Source organism: Trichomycterus rosablanca, chromosome 24, assembly GCF_030014385.1.
Source record: "Trichomycterus rosablanca isolate fTriRos1 chromosome 24, fTriRos1.hap1, whole genome shotgun sequence".
NCBI classification, from domain to species: Eukaryota; Metazoa; Chordata; class Actinopteri; order Siluriformes; family Trichomycteridae; genus Trichomycterus; species Trichomycterus rosablanca.
The window spans coordinates 12,732,571-12,754,895 of NC_086011.1; the positions used below are offsets into that span (position 1 = coordinate 12,732,571).

General features: G+C 40.4%; 1 protein-coding gene across 2 annotated transcripts in view; it reads right to left on the reverse strand.

Moving 5' to 3' along the window:
• foxj3 (forkhead box J3) overlaps positions 1 to 22,325 on the reverse strand; it is a 197,652-nt gene that overhangs the window by 127,696 nt on the left and 47,631 nt on the right. The window contains exon 1 of one of the 2 annotated variants that reach the window (XM_062986444.1): positions 4,350 to 4,396. The exons of the other annotated variant lie outside the window; for it this stretch is intronic. The gene's annotated coding sequence lies outside the window, so the exon portion shown is untranslated. Of the gene's footprint in view, positions 1 to 4,349; positions 4,397 to 22,325 lie in introns of those variants that run through there. 2 annotated transcript variants of the gene reach the window in all.

Here is a 22,325-nt window from a genome sequence, read left to right on the forward strand (position 1 = left end):
AGTTAGCAGCTCCTAAGAGTTCTGTTATCACCCATAATCCTTTGGTGTGTGCGAGAGGTTTTTTATTTCTTTTTTTTTCCTTCGGAGGTTCTGGCCTTCTTCTTCTTCTTGTTCTTACCTCCCTGAAATGAGTTTTTGCAACTTGGGATGTCTGCTTTGTAGTGTTAAACTTTATATTCGTTGTGGAACTACTTTTTGGCGGAGGGTATTGTCAATATTAAAGCATATTTATTATGAAATTCAGGGCTTCTTTGATTTATTTTCTTTTTTATTTTGTAAAAACTGTTGTATAAAAGCAATAGAACACTTGAGGTCGTGTGTTATCACGAATAACCTCACGGCTGTGATTTGGTCGCAGGCACGAGCCGAAGCAATAGAACACTCCCTCTCGTGCTCTATTGCTTAAGTAGTAGACGTTTATATTATCAGTTGTTTGTAAATGTTTAGCAAGTGTGTTACAGTGTTTCAGTCACAAATTTACCGCAATTCCATAATTAAATACGGTTATTACCGTTTCTATAGCAATTAGTATTTTTACACAAAATGCTAACTCGTCAGCACTATTTCACGTTTGGTTAAATTTTATATGGTACTAGATGTAACACTTAACTACAGCTATGTGCATGTACTATATAAAGTTTTTTATTGTTTTTATTATTTGTATTTTGTGGTTTTACTCCATTCTGATACACACAGAGTCGGGAAGCAAATAAAACCGATGTAACTGTATTTTGGAGGGAGTTGTCTGTCTGTCTGTCTGTCTAGCTGAGAAAGGGGGAAAAACTCCTAGCGAGGGCAGAACAATTGTTTTAAAATACACTGTAAAATCCTACATAAACTGCACCTCTCACAATGCACGCCGATTTTGTGACTTGCAAAGTGACACATCCCACCACTAGATGTTGAGAAATGTTTACAAATAATCCCAGAATGTACAAGAAGAGAAAATTGAAGCAGAAGGTAGAGAATGAAAGATGGGAAAGTGAATACAAGTTTGTGCTTCAAGAAGTATACATTTAACATTTTGACACTAAACACAGAATTTAGCCTCCAAGAAAAACAACTAATTGTCCAAGACTTAAAAGACCGACTGCAATCACAGCAGGATACGTTAAAATCGGCCCTTTGAGGGCCACCATAATAATGCAGCTGTGGCCCTCGGTGAAAATGAGTTTGACACTACTGATTTAAATTGAAAGCCGAGCTGAGCCAAATTGAGATTCTTAGTGCACATGCACTACACTTCAGGGTACACTCATGGAGAGCACTACAGTTCTAACCTGAACTAAAGAAAACTTTAATGCTTTTATATTATTTAATCATGAACTATGGAACTACTACACATTATTCTGATATCAAACAGCTTCTGTTTCTTATTTAGAGTATGACAGCAACATGTGGATCATGTTTTTTTATTGATGTGGATATTTTGCATCATGTTCCAGTGTGCTCATCATCTTATAATAAGCACACTAATGTTGTCAGGAAAATAGTCAGGAAAAGCTTTAATACACTGACTGCATCTTTAGCATGTCAAGTTACTTACTGTGTGCGTTTATCTTACTGTTATACATTACTGCCATGTTCACTATGTCACTATATTTTATTAAATAAAGCATAAAGATGTGTGGTTACGAAACTGTGTGATGTGTTTTATATTTAACAGAATGCTCCAAGCGTGTCGGTTATTGGTCAAAAGAAATGAGCAATATTTGCATCCTTATCAACAGCAGAACATTGCCTCAGTTAACTTTTAAAGACACGACACAACATGCATTTACGGTACTTCATCTTTTCAGTTTCACAGCTTATAGATGGTATAAAGCACAATCGTCATCTACACAGGATCAGAACAAATAGCCAGGCCAATAATGTTAGTAGAGATGCATGAGTACCGATACTGGTATCGGGTATTTGCCCGATACCGCGCTCATTAACTCGTACTCGTACTCGCAAACGAGGCTCCGATACTAAACATCCGATACCGTGTGCCTAGTGCACGTTGCTGCGTTATGCCTGGTTCACACTACACGATTTTTGCCCTGATTTTCGCTCGGCGACTAGATCTGCCGGCTCGGGAGCAACTCGCCGTTCATACGGCGATCAAAACTCGGCTCTCGATCGCTAAGTGTGAACTATCCAACAACTCGATCCGACCGGCTCGCCGAGCGCTCGGCAACCGCAGGGCTCTAGACTAACGTTTTGCACTGGTTGCACTGGTGCACCTAACTTTTTTTCTTAGGTGCACCAGCACAAAAGTTAGGTGCACCCAAATTTTCGACCGCATCGCATTTAACACCGCAGTTTTACAGGTTCACTTTTTTTTTTTTTTTTTTTTTTTTTTAAATCACTGTCCATACAGAGGCAATATTGACTTGGAAATAACTAACAATCTGGTCAACATGGTTTCGTCTGATGATCTGTTTGCTGCTGCCTGACAATGAAAGGCAGTGGGGAGAGGGGACACTTGGGCAGTGCATTTATCGCGGCATGTAATGTGTTTTATAGATGCATTGGGCTTTTTCAATTCGAAATGTATTAGAACCAGTCACAAATATACTATTGCCGGCCACCGTCTTCTTTACAGTTAATTATAGTATTACAGACTAATTATAGCACACTTATAAAAATTATAAAAATAATAATAGAGTAAATGTGTATGTATGTGTGTATATCTATTTATATGTGTGTGTATATTTAAAATTATATGTATATATATGTGTGGGTTTGTGTGTGTGTGTGTGTGTGTGTGTGTATGGGGCTCTAGAGTGTTAGAGTGTAATCTTAAATGCAGTGCATTATATTATCGGCTTTACTGAATCTTTTACACAGATTCCCAAAATCGCTTGCGGTGCACTCACTGCGTATTTTGACTACATGTATTGTAATATATTTTGGTCTTTTAGTTATTTGTATATTTTACTTAACGAAAATATTGTCGTGTTTTTACTTTCACTATCGCGGCACTTTACCGCTAGCATTAGCCCCTTGCTACTGTAGAGGGTCGGCTCACCTAGCCGCTGTCCGGTGGGGATGCCGCGGGTCTTTTGCTGTGCGGTGGTGGAGGTGTGGGAATAAAGACACACGACAGGGTCGAGTCACTTTAACTGTTTAGTCAGGACTTAAGTGAGCGTTACAACACTTAACACCGCCGAGCTCCAGAACCCGAACTTCCATTCTGGGAACATCCGGCGAGTCTCATATACAAAACTAAACTAACTGCAGAACGTCCGAACGCACGTGTATAAACCGGGTGCTGCATTCTGATTGGCTGAGCTGAATGTCGCTCACATATCACCGCTACAATATTGTCCCGCCCTTCACTATCTCTGATTGGTTTAGACCATGATATTGGCCTAATGTGTGTCTGTTGTTTTTTTTTTCCCTCGGACGCCTGGTCGCACCGGTGCGACCTGAGATTTTTTTTAGTCGCACCATTGAGAAATTAGGTCGCATGTGCGACCAAATTGGTCGCACTCTAGAGCCCTGAACCGGATCGAGTTTTCTAGCATGTCAGATATCTGATCCAATAGGTATTGGTATCGGTATCGGTATCGGCAAGTACAAAAATACATGTACTTGTACTCGGTTGGGAAAAAAATGGTATTGATGCATCCCTAAATGTTAGTATCCACAAGCTACCATTCAGCTCAGCTAATTTGGTTAGATATTTTAAATAGCTGCTCATATACTGTACACACACATAACACAGAGAGAGAGAGAGCAGTATGTTAATTAAACCTGTCAAACAGACAAAACCAAATGCGAAAAAAAACAAACACAGCCTTATCATCCTGACGCTCTGTTCCAGATAATTCAGTAAGAGCTGTTGGAGCCACAACCCCAAACAAATCTGAGAGCTACTTGATGGTAAAAATTAAAAGCCCTGATATACAGCTAGTAAAAAACATCTAAAAACAAATTCTAAAGGTAAAAATCACTTTGGCTGCAGCCATTAAATTGTATTAACATTATCAAGTGTGGTAAAACTGCCTATATTAGCCTGGTCTCATCAATTTAAGCATGCAGATTGTTAAGACACATCTGGCACCGTCCCTTTCAGTTCTTTCTTTCACTATGCAGTCTAACTGTTAAAATATACAAAAATATTCAAGGTCCTAATCAAAGATAATAAGGTTTACACCAAACCAGTTTAGTGTAGTACTAACAGAAATGGGGTTTGTGTCGTTCTAATCAGCACATTTTAAAAGGCAGAGGGTCTAAAGCTGCAATTTGCAATAGGTGCTGATCCGCAGAAACACACTGTGGGGCCAACAGCAGTGCATGCTCGCCGGGCCGTCTGGCCCACTTTAAACCTCTGTCCTACACACATTGGTGCGCTGACTCACGCGGCTGTAATCCGAGCCGCTAACTGAGCAAATGCTTCACAACTGCCAGCCAAATGGAGGAATTGCTCACAAGGAATTCCGATTCTCCCGAGGGTAGTAACCCTCTGTTCTCTGCTTCCACGGCGCTCGCTCCACCTCCGTCTGAGTTGTAAACAAGGCACTGAATAGTCGGCGTGCCTCGCGCCAGCTTGTGGCTGCACTCTACACCCACAAACAACCTTGTGTTTTGGGCACTGTGCCCTTACTGCTCTTAAAATAGAAAAGAACGATCCTTGTGCTGACTGAAATTTCTGTTGCTGAGACAACAACATGGAGAGAGAAAAAAAAAACATCCAGGGTATATCCCATGTAATATTTCAATTACAGCGAATAGAAACCTTTCACCAAAGAATAAACCAAATATCCAGGCTGAATAAATTGCTATAACACATTATTTATATTTCACAGTAAACACTTAGAGAAAAAAAACAATGACTTGTTAATTAAACAAGTACAGGGAAAGACCTCAAAACCATTTCTAAACATTTTTTTCCACTTACCATATACAAGCACTTTGTAGTTCTACAATTACTGACTGTAGTCCATCTGTTTCTCTGCATGCTTTGTGACCCCTTTTTCATGCTGTTTTTCAATGGTCAGGACCCCCACAGGACCACTACAGAGCAGGTATTATTTAGGTGTTGGATCATTCTCAGCACTGCAGTGACACTGACATGGTGGTGGTGTGTTAGTGTGTGTTGTGCTGGTATGAGTGGATAAGACACAGCAGCACTGATGGAGTTTTTAAAAATCTCACTGTTGATGCTGCACTGAGAATAATCCACCAACCAAAAATATCCAGTCAACAGCAAGGTGACCAACTCAAACAGCAGCAATAGATGAGCGATCGTCTCTGACTTTACATCTACAAGGTGGACCAACTAGGTATGAGTGTTTAATAGAGTGGACAGTGAGTGGACACGGTATTTAAAAACTGTAGCAGCGCTGTTGTGTCTGATCCACTCATACCAGCACAACACACACTAACACACCACCACCATGTCAGTGTCACTGCAGTGCTGAGAATGATCTAACACCTTAATAATACCTGCGCTGTGTTGGTCCTGTGGGGGTCCTGACCATTGACGAACCGCATGAAATGGGGCTAACAAAGCATGCAGAGAAACAGATGAACTACAGTCAGTAATTGTAGTACAAAGTGCTTCTATGTAGAAAGTGTAGAAACAAGGAGGAGGTTTTAATGTTTTTGGCTGATCAGTGTATATATACAAGGTTTTTATGAAAAATCAGCACAGGCTAAATCAATTCAGATTCAACTTATAATATATATATATCACACACACACACACACACACACACACACACACACACACACACACACACACACACACATATATAATATGACCTTTAATCTGTACAATTTAATTTAAAAAAATTAAGCATTTAAAGTAGACTAAATACAAATAAAAAAAACAAAATAATATTTTGGTGTAGCACAGTTTTTTGTAAAAATGTTCCTCCTTACTACTTCATGTTTACTATCCACCCCTATTAAATGACACAACAGGGCAGTGGTGGCTTAAAGTACTGGACTAAGAAGCACCCAGGTGGCGCAGCGAGATATTCCAACAACACACCAGCGCCGAGATTCTGAACTCCTCGGTTCGAAACTCGTTGCCACCGGTCGGCTGTGCACCATCTAGCAGGCATAATTGGCAGTGCCTGCTGCAGACACGGTTCTGCTAGGGAGGGATGACCGGACTATGTGGGTGGGGTCTTCAAAACGCTGTTTAAGGACCCTGACCGGCAGATAGAGAGGCGCATGTGCAGAGTGCATAGGTGAAGAAGGGTTCCGCTAAGGGCTGCGTGCGGGTCGAAGGAGGCGTGAGCAGCAATATACCCAGCTCGACTGCAATCAGGGATCCCCCAGCAGCAGAAGACAAATCGACTACGCTAAATTGAGAGAAAATGCATAAATAAAATAGAAAAAAAAGAAAAGCATCTCCTGAACGCCTTAATGAAAGAGTTTTACAGACAGCTTAAAAACCTCCTACTGTTCTCAGAAATATTAAAAGCTCAAGGTTTCATGCTGATTTTGTTTCGTGCTGCTTTTATGCAGTAAACTTATAACCAAGTAAACTTGCATCCTTGACCATATGACCTAGATTAGCAAGTGTTTTATTCATAGAATGGCCACTACTTCAGGCTGACCTACACTAAAGCCACACAAAAAAAACGTGTAGTAAAGTTTAGAAACACGAATTTACACGTAAACTGTATTAAACAATAATCGTTTTGTTTAAGTAAAATTGTTATGACAGCTACTAAACAACCAGTAAATGAACTTGGCAAGTTCTACGCAGTGTATGCAAGGCTGAGTCCGAAATCGCATACTTAAACAGTACGTACTAGATTTGAAGCAGTGCGCACTGCTCGGCCGGTAAAGCAGTAAGCACTTTTAATACAAATCTTGGACGTACTGCGTCCGCTACCTTACCAACGTCACGTGATGCATGATGTCCACATATATAACAATTTTAAAATCAGACAAAATTAGGATTTTAACGTCATGTTTTTACAATTCATGACAAAAACGGTAGTTACTCATTACACAAGATTCATCAGTTCACAAGTTTAATGTCAAACACAGTTATGGACGATTTAGTATTTCCAGTTCACCATGTTTTTGGACTGTGGGAGGAAACCGGAGCTCCCGGAGGAAACCCACGCAGACACTGGGAGAACATGCAAACTCCACACAGAAAGGACCCATACCGCCCCACCTGGGGATCGAACCCACTGCTACCCACTGAGCCACCGTGCCACCCATTCAGTAGGTCATCCAGGTACTTTTCGCATACTGTTTAATGAATACTACGTATTCGGACACACTACCTCCCTCTCACGTACTGCTTTTGCATACTGTTCAGTATGGAAGTATGCCATTTCGGATGCAGGTAAAGTCTATACAGAGTCTATACAGGCACGCAATAAAAAAATCTATTGTTTGTATGTATTTTTCAGAATAAACCATTAATCATTAAATGTGCCATTAGTTTTGCACGTCAGAATTAGGTTAAGCTTTTTTTCAAATTTGTAATAAAAGCAGACGTGTGTTACATTGTTTAGAACAGAACTGTCAAAAAAGTGCTACATTTTAGTTTAGAAAATTAACAAAACATAGAATTTAAGCAGTGGTGTACAAATTAGAGATAGAGAGTTTAATCACGTTGTATACACACACCGACCAGCCCATTAATGTAATGATTACATTTAACTGGAACAAATCACTAGTTCAAGCACACAAGTTCAAATCTCGAGCCTCTTCAATTAGCACACCTCTTCAGAGATGGCCATCAAAGCCAGTATTTCCATTTATTAGCCCAGGCCATGAGAGCGGTGCGGGAAATAGGGGGTTATGTGCCTGTTGGCGTGGGAGAGTGAAAGGCCTGGCAGCTGCTCTGCTCAAACATGGAGGTCAGCCAGTCCAGCCCAATAAAGCCAGCAAGCCCTCGGGAACAGATTCCAACACTCGTATGAAAGAGCTTTGATTTAGCAGCTCTGCTCATTCCACAACAAACCAATGCTGCTTTTGAAAGCACTGGGGCCATTTTTCCACACCAAAACGTTATCCATGATCCATCATTTATGATCAGTCAAAAAGAATGTTAGTTCGGTCTTAAGTTATTATTAGCAATTACTGTTAATATATTACATCACTTTGCACATCATTAAAAGTATAGAAAGTATAGAAAAAGAACACCACTGCCTGGCAAACACTGTATGATACAACAAGACCAGGCAATGACATTAAACAATATCATATCTTTTTATGTAATTAAATATTACAATATTACTAATATTTATCCATAAGCAGAAATGCCACTATGCACAAAATACACTGATTTAAATATAAATCACTGTGTTTCAGGTCAAGTAATCTCAGGTTACTACTCAGAGTAAAAAGCAAAAATTTGCGACGACGCAGCTACATAGTATTCTGATCATAAAACCTATGACATTTTTGGTGTAGCACATGGTTTTGGTACGTAGAAATGTTTATCCTTACTGCCAAACAATGTATAACGTTACAACAAGGCCAGACAATGACATAAAACCATATCATATATTTTTATTTCATTAAATACTAATATTTATCTATAAGCAAAAATGCTATCACACACAATCATTCATTAGTAAACTAAAGCAGTACATATGAATATTATTTATATTGTAATTACATTATTTAATTGTTTAAAGCAAAGTTTCCCAAAGTTTTTTTGCACCACGGACCGGTTTCATATAAGATATAATTTCAAGGACCGGCGGAAAGGGAGGATTTAATAATATTGCTCATAAATGGTGTAAAATGAGCTTTTTTTGATGCAACAAGATGCTGCTTGATAATAAGACAACAACCAAAATAGAAGCAGTGAAAACTGCTTTTCTATCAATCTCTAATTATTCATTCTTTCTGTACGACCCAGTAATAAATGACCCGGTGGTTGGGGACCACTGGTTTAAAGTATTTAGCAGTAGTAGTTTTTTTCTAGCTGTGGCTTGTAACAATTATCTAGTTTAGTTATTGCTGTTCAACATTATTCACATCACTAGGGGGCACTGGAAGTAACAGACTCATAAATAGCATTAAAAAGATCTACAGTGTTTGTTAGCAAAGCCAGAAACCACTGACCCTCAGAGAGCATTGCATGAGACACACAGACTTAACACAGTCCTTCCCTTCAAAAAAAATCTATGAGGGTTCCTCAAAAAGTTTCCACACTTTTTTTTAACTCCATTTATTAAGAATTTCAAAAACAATTTTTCTACACAGTCACCTTCAGATGCATTTTTCCCAGCGTCGTACCAACTGTTTAACGGCATCAGCAAAAAAAGTGTTTTTGGCTGGGCGCGTAGTCACTGATGCACCACTGCTTTCATATCATCATCACATGAAAATCTTCTTCACCTTAAAGCTTCTTTGAGCGTCCAAAAAGGTGTAAATCAGATGGCAAATCAGTCTGGACTGTAAGCTCTCTCTCAGACATGACCAATTACTACTCCTCCCACCGTCACCATTATAAACAAAAAAATATATACAAGTGCGGAAACTTTTTGAAGATTCATTGTAAATTGCATTATGAAAAGGAGAATCAGAACACAACAACCATGGACTGTTGAGCAGTCAGGTATAAACGGTCAAAAAGTTTGCCAGCAAAACTACAACAAACAGGAAAAGTGATGTAAAAGAGTGGTACACATGCCCCTGTTTAACCTTTTTGAGTATGTTGCATGCATCTAATTCTAAGTTTGTTTTATGTACAAAATACCATAAAGTTGGTCAGTGAAAACATAGACCACTGAAGTCGTGTCGTCATTTTGTAGGCCACGCCATGTTGTTATGCCCATATTTGGTAACCCGGGTCTAAGAGAAATTTTGAATAGGAAAAATGAATGGAGATTTCACAAATTGCCTCTCTCGCATCCTGTAGTCATAAAAAATGTTCCAGAGCTGTTCCGTTTTGTTTTATGGAGATTCTTCTGTCTTATCACTGGATCCTCTGAATTATGAAGTCGTTAAAGAGTCAACATATGAATATTGCTACATGTAAGCTAATGCTACTGCACACGGAATTTACGTCACTAAACTTGAAGCCTCTTAATTTTTTCTTTTTTTTTTCTTTTATAAGCCTCTTAAATAACCGCACGAAGCAGCACGATTCACCGGTGTAACAGTGGAGTGATATTCACAAGTTTTAGTTGATATTTTTAGTAGCTAGCTACATTAAAGTAGAAAGCGAGGATGGTCGGGTGTTACGCCTTTGGTTGTACTCACCAAAAGCGAGCCGCTCGTTCCGTTGTTTTGATTGGTGTAGTTCAGTGACGTCTAATTAATGCGCAGTAGCGTTAGCTTTCGTGTAGCATTATTAGTATTTTTTTTTTTTTTTTTTTACCCATTTTTCTCCCCTTTTTAGCGCATCCAATTGTTCAATTAGCATCGTGCTTCCTCTCTGTCTATGCCGAACCCCGCCCTGACGGAGGTGATTGAAGCTAACCCGTGTCCCCTCAAAAACACGAGCAGCAGCCAGATGCATCTTTGCCACCCACACATTGACGAGTTTGGCGCCACCTAGCGTTGCATGCGGAGAGACACACCCTAAGGGCACCCTCTCCCATCTCTGTGTGAGCGCCTCCAATCAGCCGGCAGAGAACGCAATCGCATTCTGACAGAGAGAGACCCACATCCGGTTCTTTGTCCCACCCCCCACATGAGCAACCGGCCAATCGTTGCTCATATAGCCACTCAGCTTCGAACCGGTAAAGCAAGGCTGGATTCGATACCACGCTTCTCAGAATCCAGCCCTGGTTGCAGCGCGTTTCTTTTTACCGCTGCGCCACCTGAGCGGCGTATTACGACCCTTTAACAACCTCGTAATTCAGAGGATCCAGTGATGTACAGGAGAAAAATGTACACAGGACAAAACGTACAGGGTTCTGAACATGTTTATTTAGCACAGGATGCGTTAGAGTCGATTTTTTGAAAACCCCGTTCATTTTTCCCGTAGGAAATCTGAGTTAGACCCAGGTTTCCAAATATGGGCATAACGAGGACTACAGAATGACGCACGACTTCAGTGGTCTATTAGAAATCTTTGTACTTTGTCAGTTAAACAGAGGTCACAGAGAATCAACATAGAGTCCGACTTGTTTTATTACATTTGACAAATTGACCCTATTTTTCTGAATATGGGGTTTGTACGGTTAAGTGGAATCACGAGCAGATACTTAATACTAGTGAGATTACATTAGTAATACGTTTATGGCATAGGTAAGTCAGCAAGCTACAAACAAGCTACAAACCAAATGTGTGTTGTCATCCAACATAGCAGTAGTGAATTTAAACATTAGGAAAAAGCAGGAGCAAATTAATATTAATATTGAGTCTCAGGTCAGGGTTTACTAAGATTTAGACTAGGAATCATACAAATACTACACCAAACTGGCATTACATGCACTGTAGAATTCTCTAACGAAGGAGGGAAATGACATTAAGTGTCCGAGTAAGATGGTGGGGCACCAAAAAGCAGGCGAAACAGCTTCAATGCACCGTAGCATCAATTCTTCTTAAATGAACTTGAAGTATGAAGTCAACCAAATCTGTGCTGTTGACATTTACATAAATCAGTAGACAAAGTTGCTTTTCATTACTCCTTTTTTGTGGCTTTTACAAATAATAACTGCAGCAAATAGACGCAGTTAGTGATTTGTCTCTGCAGCCTTGGCAGTACACGCCTTTTACAGTGTTTAACACATGTAAGCATGTGTACAGAACTGTCTGCGTGCATTAGCAGGCAGCTGTCTGTACTGCCTGTTGGAAGATAGTAACTTGGCTTTGGCAGAGGAGGAATGAACTTTGTGAGATCCCTCTGCACCGCCTTTAAGATCTGGCACTCTACCTCAAAACAAAAACAGTGAAGTAACCTAGTAACAAGGTATTGGCATCTCCACACGTAACCGAAACTCGGGCCTTACCTTACATATCAACAGCGTTATTACAGTGAGTGGCGAGGCCCCGTGTTGTCTTAGTGATTTTAGGAGGGGAAAAACAGGGAGGGGTGGGGAAAGCCTCTTACCTGCCCTCCAGTCAGAAGGACGTTCCTCACTTTTTCCAGCCCCGAGGCAAAAGGGCTTGTTTAAGTTATTTTAAAAATGAGAAATAACAATAAAAGGAACAGCATACTCTCGGGGAATACGAGTGCCTGAACTGCTAGGACTACAGCGACCAGGCATAACATTATGACCACTGACAGGTGAAGTGAATAACACTGATTATCTCTGGGTGGGATACATTAGGCAGCAAGTAAAAATGTTATCCTCAGAGTTGATGTTAGAAGCAGGAAAAATCGGCATTTGAGCGAGTTTGACATGGGCCAAATTGTGATGGCTAGACGACTGGCTCGGAGCATCTCCAAAACTGCAGCTCTTGTGGGGTGTTCCCGATCTGCAGTGGTCAGTATCTATCAAAAGTGGTCCAAGGAGGGCGCCCAGGTGGCGCAGCGGGATATTCCGCTACCACACCAGTGCAGAGATTCTAAACTCTTCGGTTCGAAACTCGGCCTTGCCACCAGTCGGCTGGGCGCCATCTGCCGGGAATAATAGGCAGTGCCTACGGCAGATGCTAATTGGCCACCATGTCTGCAGGGTGGGGACCGGACTATGTGTGGGATCTTTACACGCTGTGGACCCGGAAGAGACGCCTGTGCAGAGTTCGGGGGCAAGAAGGGAGGGCTGTGCACATGTCGGAAGAGGCATGTACAGCGACGTGCTCTCCTCGGATGCAATCGGGTATCCCTCAGCAGCGGAAGATAAATTGAGTGAGCTAAATCGGGAGGAGAATGGGGTCCAAGGAAGGAACGGTGGTAAACCGGCAACAGAGTCATGGGCGGCCTAGGCTCATTGATGCACGTGGGGAGCTAAGGCTGGCCCGTGTGGTCTGATCCAACAGACAGGTTAATGTAGCTCAAATTACATTCTAGTGGAGTCCATGCCTTGACGGGTCAGGGCTGTTTTGGCAGCAAAATGGGGACCAACATAATATTGGGAAGGTGGTCATAATGTTATGCCTGATCGGTGTATACTACTACAAAGAATGGTAGCAGCTTTTAATCTTCAATCAGTCTTTCCTCTTCATTAATTGCTTAATGATTCTACTAAACCCACCTCCAGGATGAGGACATCAATCATACCGTTATTAAATGTCGCAGGAGTCATCAATTATTATTTTGCTCACCTTGCTGCAGGAAACAGTGTTCAACTTATTACTGCTCAGAGCAGTTCAGACCCTGCAAACGGGTCTATTCTCTATTCTAATGCACAAGCTGTTCTTAGGATTTCTGAGCATGCAACCCAGCTTCGTCTGATGTTTTAGGGATTTCTTGTTTGCTGGTGGAGGAGACGTGCTGCATTAATAAGGCTTGACATCTCAGGTGGTGCCTTCTTAGAGCAGAACACCGCAGCTGCCTGCCGCTGAGGCCGACTCCCACCCCAGTGGTCCGTGGAGACTGTTGTATGCATGTACTGCATGATTAATCTGCCAATCACAGCAAAGTGCCACTGACGCTATGATGACATGGAGCAGCGCGTTCACGCAGGTGGCTAATAATCAGAAACGTGGCAGCAGGTAAATGATGGGTAGGGATGTCCCGATCACGTTTTTTTGTTCCCAATCCCGATCATTAATTTTGATCCCGATCCGATACCGAGTCTCAAACCGATACTTGTATTTTCTAGATATTGTCTAGATAAGAACTAGATAATACTGTTCACACAGTGCACACTTCAAGTACATTACAGTTATTCAAATTAATCCAATGTATATGTTTAACAACTGTATAGCTCTGCAGTGCTGAAGGGAAAAAAATGCCTGCAACCAAGCTATTGCTTAATGTCCTTTTATTTTTACAAAATAAAACTAAACAAACTTAGTGCAGCATTGTAGTAGTAAAACTAGAACACTCAAAATGAAGTGAAGGTTCTTTTTGAGGAAAATCAGCATCTCTGTCGTGTTAGCGGACAACCGGTTCATCTTCTCATCACATAATAATAAACTCGCTGTATTCGGCTGAGTGTTTATTTTTTAGGTGCCGTATCAAATTGGTAGATCGTTTGGTTAAATGATATCTGGTTTGTTTATGAGCCACCGTACTTGTAGGTGTGTTGAAACTAAGCCAATCAGAGTGCTTGATACTGAGATGTCGTTCAGTCTTGTAACTCGTGCTGTATGTTATGCTCCTTTCATACTCGGATTAAAAGTTATTGTTTTGTAAACCGGAGTGATTCTTGACTCACACACCATATAAATAGTAAAATTCTACAGTAATGAACGCAGCTCTGCTCCTACCGCCTCGTGAAACGCTCACATTGCAGACATTACACTTCGATGTTGGACTCTCCGTTTACGACACCTGCTTGACCGCTGACGTAAAACGAAGGATCGGGCTTAGGATCGGGCTTAGCAAAGCCGATACCGATCGGATCGGGGCATCCCTAATGATAGGTTCATGGGAAAGCCAAATGATTTTGAAAAGAACTAGTGGACCAAAATGCATTTAAATGAAATGCATACAAACGGCTGCTAATCTAAAAGTCTTTAATAGCTTAAATTCTGAACAGAAATGCATGTCGGATGTGGATTTTGACTCATGAAAAGCCGACGATTAATGATTTTATCCTTCGTGCCTAAAGTGCATCACAACATGGAGCTGGAGCTACAAATAGAGCATTGATACCAACTGTGAGATAGCAAAAAAGAAATCTTTACAGGCTAATAAGCTGCATGATGATGCATGAGGGTTGAAGCCAGACACGACAGGCTTTGTAACCTCCTATACTGATACACTCGAATTACAAAAAAAAAAGGAAGGAAGGCATTTGAATTTATGCAGGAGTAATTATGCCATTTGGGGATATTAGAGAGATTTTCCCAGCAGTTGGTCGCCACTCGCAGAGTCTTTGATAGCTGGGCAGCACAGAGCTGTACATGCTGGCAAACACAAGGCCTCGGGCAATTGTTCATTCCAGAGGCCCCTTCAACAGCAAAACGGGGTATTCCAGCAATTCAATAAATCCTTTCCAGTGAATTAGCACACTCATCAAGAGTGGGACTTGTCTTCATGTCCCCCCCAGCAGCTTGGCTGTGAAGTGCCCTTTGTGTACAAAGCAGCAGCACCTGACACCAACCATGCAAACCCAATTACACTGCTCCGTTTGCCTGGGGCTTCCACATTAGCACACATTCCCCCCTGAGATGTGCAGACCAGTGCCAGCCTGGCAGTCGCTCGTCACAGCCTGCTGCTGAATCACAAATAAACCACTTAAGGCTCTGGCAAAAGGATCATTTGTGCCAGCATTCTACAGAGCCATTTTCTCATCAGAATTCCCTTGGCTCGTTCATGTGCAACAATTAAATATCCCGATCCCCTTCAATTTGTGTCTGCTTTAAGGAGGCAGCAGAGTGAGGTGTCAGTGCTGTGGCAGAGAAAGTCAAAATTACATGGCACTTTTGCATTCGCAGTGGAATTATACACCTAATGCATTGCATTCTGCACGACTAAACGAATACAAAAAAATAGGGTGCACAAAAGCTTGTGAAATGTGTTCTTGAAACGCATTTGGAAAAAAAATATAAGAGAAAAAGCTCGAGCTCAGAACACTATTTTTAAACATTTGATTTTAGGGATATGATAATAGTTAATATCATAATATAATACTATACTGCTGTATTGCAAAACCAATTCCAAAAAGGTGGGACAGTTAATGCGGATCAGCACTGTGTACAGAGAGACACACCCTGATCAACGCACTTTTTCCTCATCTCTGTGCAGGCGCCATCAACCAGCGAGCAGAGGTCGTAATTGCATTAGTTATGACAGAGTCCCTATCCGGCTTAATATCCCACCCCTATATGTAACGGGCCAATCGTACAATGTATTCGAGATCCTAGCTCTGGTGTTCTAGCGTGTGTTTTAACCGCTGTGCCACCTAAGCAGCCCCCTCATATAATTTAATAACATAAAACATACTATACTGAACTAATAAACTTTTACTTTTTTTTTTACATATATGTTCCAAATAAGTAGGGGCCAATATGTTGTATCACCTTTACTTTAACCAACATTCTGTAACCGTTTAGGAACTAGAACTAATTATAAAGGAGTAATTTTTATTATTCTTGCTTGATTTCAGCACTTCAATGATCTGGGGTCTACATTGTGGTGTCCTGCATTTAATTATAGCTCACAAGTTTCAATCAGACACCATTTCGGACAGCAGACAGGCCAGTCTTGCACCTACAGTCTATGTAGTTGACACTATTGTGAAAACTTGCAAAATGTGGCTTAGTGACACAAGCAGAGACATTCTTTAAAACATTGTCTAGATGGCAGCATATGTTGCTTAAACTACTCGTGTACTTCCCCAACATTAACAGTGATAACACACAATAATTCTATAACAAGACACTGGCTTCTCTACTTTACGTTGGTAACAATCATGAATGTCCTTTTCCACTTCAGCCTGTAAAACATGATGTCTATTATTTAAAAAAAAATTAAAGGTGAACTCGGACCACAGCACACAGTCCTACTCTGCGTCAGGTAATTTTAGATAAGCTTGAAGATAAGAAGTCGGCGGCATTTCTAGGTGTTACTGATATATGACTTTCTCTTGGCATAGTGGAGTCTTGCATTTGTAAACTGAGAAATGTTGCTCTTGCACTATTGGATTATTTACAGACATTTTTCACAAAGTGGTGAACCTAGACCAGACCTGGGCATTGTACGGCATTGAGACATCCCTAAATTAGATGTATATAAACGTACATCACACATGCAATATAACAGGATTGTTTTTGATGGGAGCGCTGTGTCTTAAAATTACCGTAAGTTTCGATTTACGTGTGTGCGAGTGTATCCAGGTCCACCCTAATGCGAACAGAACTGAGTGTGACTGACGGTGGAGTTTTTAACAAGACTTGAACTTCCGAAGTATTTATTTACTGAAGTCAGGTGTAACGCTGGTTAAGGATCACAATTTAGGCTTTAAATTGCGGTACTAAACAGAGAAATACATGAACGATGCAAAGTACATCGTACTTCACTAACTAATAGGGCTGGGTATCGCCACTAATTTCCTGGATCGATTCGATTCCGATTCACAAGGTCCCGATTCGATTCGATCTTTGATTTGATTTTCGATTCAATTTCGATTCAACACATTTAGGCATATTTGAGTTACATTAACAGGTTTTGTTTAAATATGTACAGATGTTCAGAGAACGAATGTGATAATTGTACAAAGAACACTTATTATTAAAAATATTTGTTAGTACATAAATAATTAATCCAAAACAAAAAACAGTAACATTAATTTTTTTTTTATTATTATTTTATGTCTGACACGCTACAACAGTGTATATGTAATGTAAACATACACCTGGCTGTTGCACAGCTTATGCCAAGTTTACACTACACGACTTTCTGATTTGCCGGGTCGCTGTACAGTTCACACTGCACGACTGATGGGTGATGGGGGGGTTTCACATCTACACCATCTATCACCAGGAGGAATCTCAGATGAGTCTGTCTGGTCTCCCAAACTACGTTTTGTCACGAAAACACACGTGAGAAGTATCGAGGGGTTTAATGAAACCACGTCCAAAAATACACTCCAACAAGTAGCGAGCGATCAGAGTTTGTGCGCTGATGAGCAGCGTAATATCAAAGAGAAAAAAATAAAGGAATCTGAGTGGATTTGGCAACACGGCCAACAGGGATTGTTCTGAAGTTGGAGGTTAATAAATATTTTGTTTTGTAGAGAACGATAACTATATTACTGTTTATAACTGTTTACAACCTCTCCCGTGTGTTTTTCCTCGCCGTTTCACATAGATTAAGAGCCGAGTTGCTCCCGAGCCGGCAAATCTAGCGCCGACCAGTCGCCGAAAATCAGGGCAGAAATCATGTAGTGTGAACCAGGCATTACTGGAGCTTCTGCCGTGCTGAACTGATGTGCAGGTCAGATCTCGTTGCACGAAAAAACAGCGGCTGGTCACGCGAGATTAAAGGGGGAAACAGATCTCCATGTACACCGTAAAAAGGGGCTCATTTAAAAGATCGATCTTGCGTTCATATGAATCGATATCGGATCATTCAAATAAAGATCGATTCGAATCGAAAAATCTATTTTATAAACCCACCCCTACTAACTAAACTACAAAAGCAACAAGGACTTCTTATAAAGTTTAACACATCCAGATCTGAAGCAGTCAGGACCAGCTTTGTGATTTTAAAAAGAATATCCAACAATAACAAAGGACTGAAAAACAAATGTGGTAATTAGACTCAAAACAAAATAGTTAAAAAACCTGCACATTTGTTCACATTTGTTGTTTTTTTTGCATTTGTTTAAAAAGTAAAATAATGTTGATGTTTTTTCTCTGCCTACTTCTAATTGTCTGATTGTAACATCAAAACATTAACAGCTTATTAGAACTGCACAATTTACTGCTTCTCATAAAGAGTGGGCAGTTGTAGTCTAGTGCTTAATGTACTGGACTAGTAAATACAAGGTCGCTGGTTCAAGCCTCACCACTGCCAGGTTGCTGCTTTTGGGCCCTTGAGCAAGGCCCTTAACCCTCAATTGCTCAGACTGTATAGTGTAACTGTAATGGAAGTCGCTTTGGATAAAGACGTCGACGCTAAATGCTGAAAATGTAAATGTAAATAAAGAGATAAAATTAATACTGAGCAGAATTAAGTTCACCTTATTGGTCTGGCCCTCCACAACAGTCCCAGTTTCTTATGTGGCCCCTTGGAAAATTTAATTGCCCACCCCTGGTCTAGACCCATAAACAACTAGGCGTTTGATTAACCCTTTGATGCACAACCTTGGTCAAAAGTGACCCAACTGAGTTTTTATTTTCTATATCTTTGCAATAAATTAATTTCGTCATTCAAGCTTCCATGAATTTTTCAATTAACTTGTTTTTGATCATCACAAATCCTTATTTCAGTTTGATATTTTTTGCTTTTTTAATCAAAATCTTTTTTGTATCACTACCCTCCTAACGCACAATATGGGTAAAAAATGACCCTTATGTATTTACTGTGGAATTTGACAGAAACTACTGACATTTGTAAGTGTTTGTAGTCAAAAACATATTTACTGATCTTTTGAAAGACAACCAAAGATTAGGCTCTTGAATCTTGAATATGTCCAATACTATTTGCTTGCTAGCTGTTTACATATTCTAGTATAGATAGCTTTTATTAGCTAAGACAGCAAATACATGAATAACTGACAAATGTGCATATGAAAATATTCTTGAATGGATGAATATGGGTCATTTTTGACCCATGTTGTGCATTAGAAGGGGTTTGCTTAGCTTGTGCATCAAAGGGTTAATGCTCCTTTCATGCCAGAATAAAGGCATTAGCAGCTACTTGTACATGTGTATTACAATCTAAAATCTTTACAGTCTTAATCAGTAGTAATTGACTGCCATCAATTTTTTTGTAAAGAAAAAAATGAAGTTAATAGCAAAAACAAATTAAGGCCCTAAAAGACAAATCACTGCTTTCTGTTTTTACCCTTCTAATCAGAGTTTCTGTTTCAGGACAATATAAAGCAAAATACTGCTCCAAAAGACCAAAAGGAGCACACACTTAATGTTCAACTCACTCCTGTAGAAAAGTTACTCAGTAATCCCCTGTCTATGAGATCTATCATCGGGCACTGTTATTTGGCCCTTCTTGAGAGTTGTAGGGTTTTGTTTGTTTATTAGAATTTTAACGTCATGTTTTACACTTTTGGTTACATATATGACAGAAACGGTAGTTACTCATTACACAAGATTCATCAGTTCCCAAGGTTATATCGAACACAGTCATGGACAATTTAGTATCTCCAATTTACCTCACTTGCATGTCTTTGGACTGTGGGAGGAAACCGGAGCTCCCGGAGTAAACCCACGCAGACACGGGGAGAACATGCAAACTCCACACAGATAGGACCCGGACAGCCCCACCTGGGGATCGAACCCAGGACCTTCTTGCTGTGAGGTGACAGTGCTACCCACTTAGAGAGATGTAGGGTAAATACAGATGCAACATAACAAAAATGGAATGCTGATTTTGGTTTTCAAATTGATGGGGAAACGTGGATGACGATATGGCAGCATGCTAATGATACATCTATCTGTAACAGGGCTAAGGAAACAATTTAAGTTACTTCATGGGAATAAGATTAATCCTAATAAATCAGATGATTGCTTAAAGTGTGGTATGAAAGGAGCTGATTTTGTGCACTGTATCTGGACTTGCAGATATATTCAGGACTTTTGGGTTAAACACCTATTTAAACTAAAATTAATATTTGGAAATAAGTTGAGAATGGATCCACTCTGTTTTACTATGAGAGTCCCAAACCCAGATATTAAAGGGATAAATAAACTGAAACTTTTGTGTTCACTGACTTATGCTGGACGAAAGTTATATTGTTGAAGTGGATCTCTGACAGACCCCCAACACTTTCTGACTGGCATTAAGTAATTTTTTATTTCTTGCCAATGGAATATTTAACATACTGGGCTAAAGAGAACCTCAGACAATGGTATAATATCTGGACTGGTTTTTTTTTTTTTTTTTTTTTTACTATACTGGTGATAAAATCTCAAAAATATATATTTTTTAAATACTGGACACTGGAGATATGGCCAAGTTTGTATTACAAAGATTCAAGTTGGGGGTTTGTATTTGTGTATTTACTTTCTTTAATTTATTTATTATTTATGGATGTATAAATGGGTGTAGAAGCAAAAAATTTAACACAATGTGGGAGACTGTTTGGATGTTGTATATGTATATAATGTGTAGTGGTCACTGTTTGTGTGTAAGTTCAAGTTTAACAATGTGAAAATACTGTGTAATGGTAGAAACATGTCTACTGACAGAAATTTGGTCTACTGTCCAAATAGCAGTTTACTGTCTACTTCACTAACATGATCGTTGTCGCTAGGGGGTGCAATCTAATATGCAAGTTTACCACTACCAAGGCTTAACAGACAAGTTGGCCAGGTTTTTTAGATGGGGATTCCCAGCTTAGCAGTGCAATATCGACCCACATTATCTGGTCAAGTCACTGTCACAAACCGCAACAGATTATGGGGGGAGTATCATGGCCTCTGTATCAGACTGCTGCTGGCCGGTGTAAAGATGCACCCGGGTCTGCAGCCCTCTGTGGCCCCCAAAGGTGTTATGCAGTGGTCACCAGAGCTCACAGGTAAATTGCTATTATTTATACTGAATGTAAAAAGGGATCAAATATACAGGCAACATGAACATAAACACCATGACCAAATCTAGTTCTGTATTAACAATGCCAATGTTTGTTTGTTTATTAGGATTTTAACGTCATGTTTTACACTTTGGTCACATCTATGACAGGAACGGTAGTTACTCATTACACAAGACTCATCAGTTCACACAAGGTTATATCGAACACAGTCATGGACAATTTAGTATCTCCAATTCACCTCACATGCATGTCTTTGGACTGTGGGAGGAAACCGGAGCTCCCGGAGGAAACCCACGCAGACACGGGGAGAACATGCAAACTCCACACAGAAAGGACCGGGCCCGCCCCATCTGGGGATCGAACCCAGGACCTTCTTAACAATGCAAATGTACAAATAAAATTAGTAGCTATCAGTTTATTAGTTCACTTTAAAGAGAAAGGCAGCAGGTGGCTCAGAGCTTCTCCCGATATCATAAGTAAATCTAACATGGTCAGCAATCTTGCTAGCTTTCTCTTTATGGTCCTTATGTGTTTAAATAACAAACAACATTAATGAAACAAATAATTAGTTGTTGGTTACAGGGTCATTAATCACTGATTTAATAATAGTTTTTTTTTCTCTTTTTCTCAGAATTCCCCCCCCCCCCCCCCCCCATTTTCTCCCCTAATCTAGTCGTATCCAATTACCTTGATTGCTTCACCTCTACCGATACAATCCTCCACCACTGACTGAGGAGCCTCGCAACCGACACACACCCCCTCCGACACGTGCGCAGTACCGACCTGCCTCTTTTCACCTGCACGAGGTGAGTTCATATGCAAATCAGCATTTGTGCACGGTGAGCCACACCCTGATCAGCATTATTCCCCAACTCTGTGCAGGCGCCATCAATCAGCCAGCAGAGGTCGTAATTGCACCAGTTATTTGGACCCCTGGTCCGGCTCATCCCACCCTGAACAACAGCCAAACGTTGTTCATGTGGCCGCCCAGCCCAGCCGGATGGCAGAGCTAAGATTCGATACGATGCATTCGAAATCCCAGCTCTGGTGTGCTAGTGTGTTTTACCGCTGCACCACCTGAGCAGCCAATAATAATTCTAATAATTATAATTATTATTTATT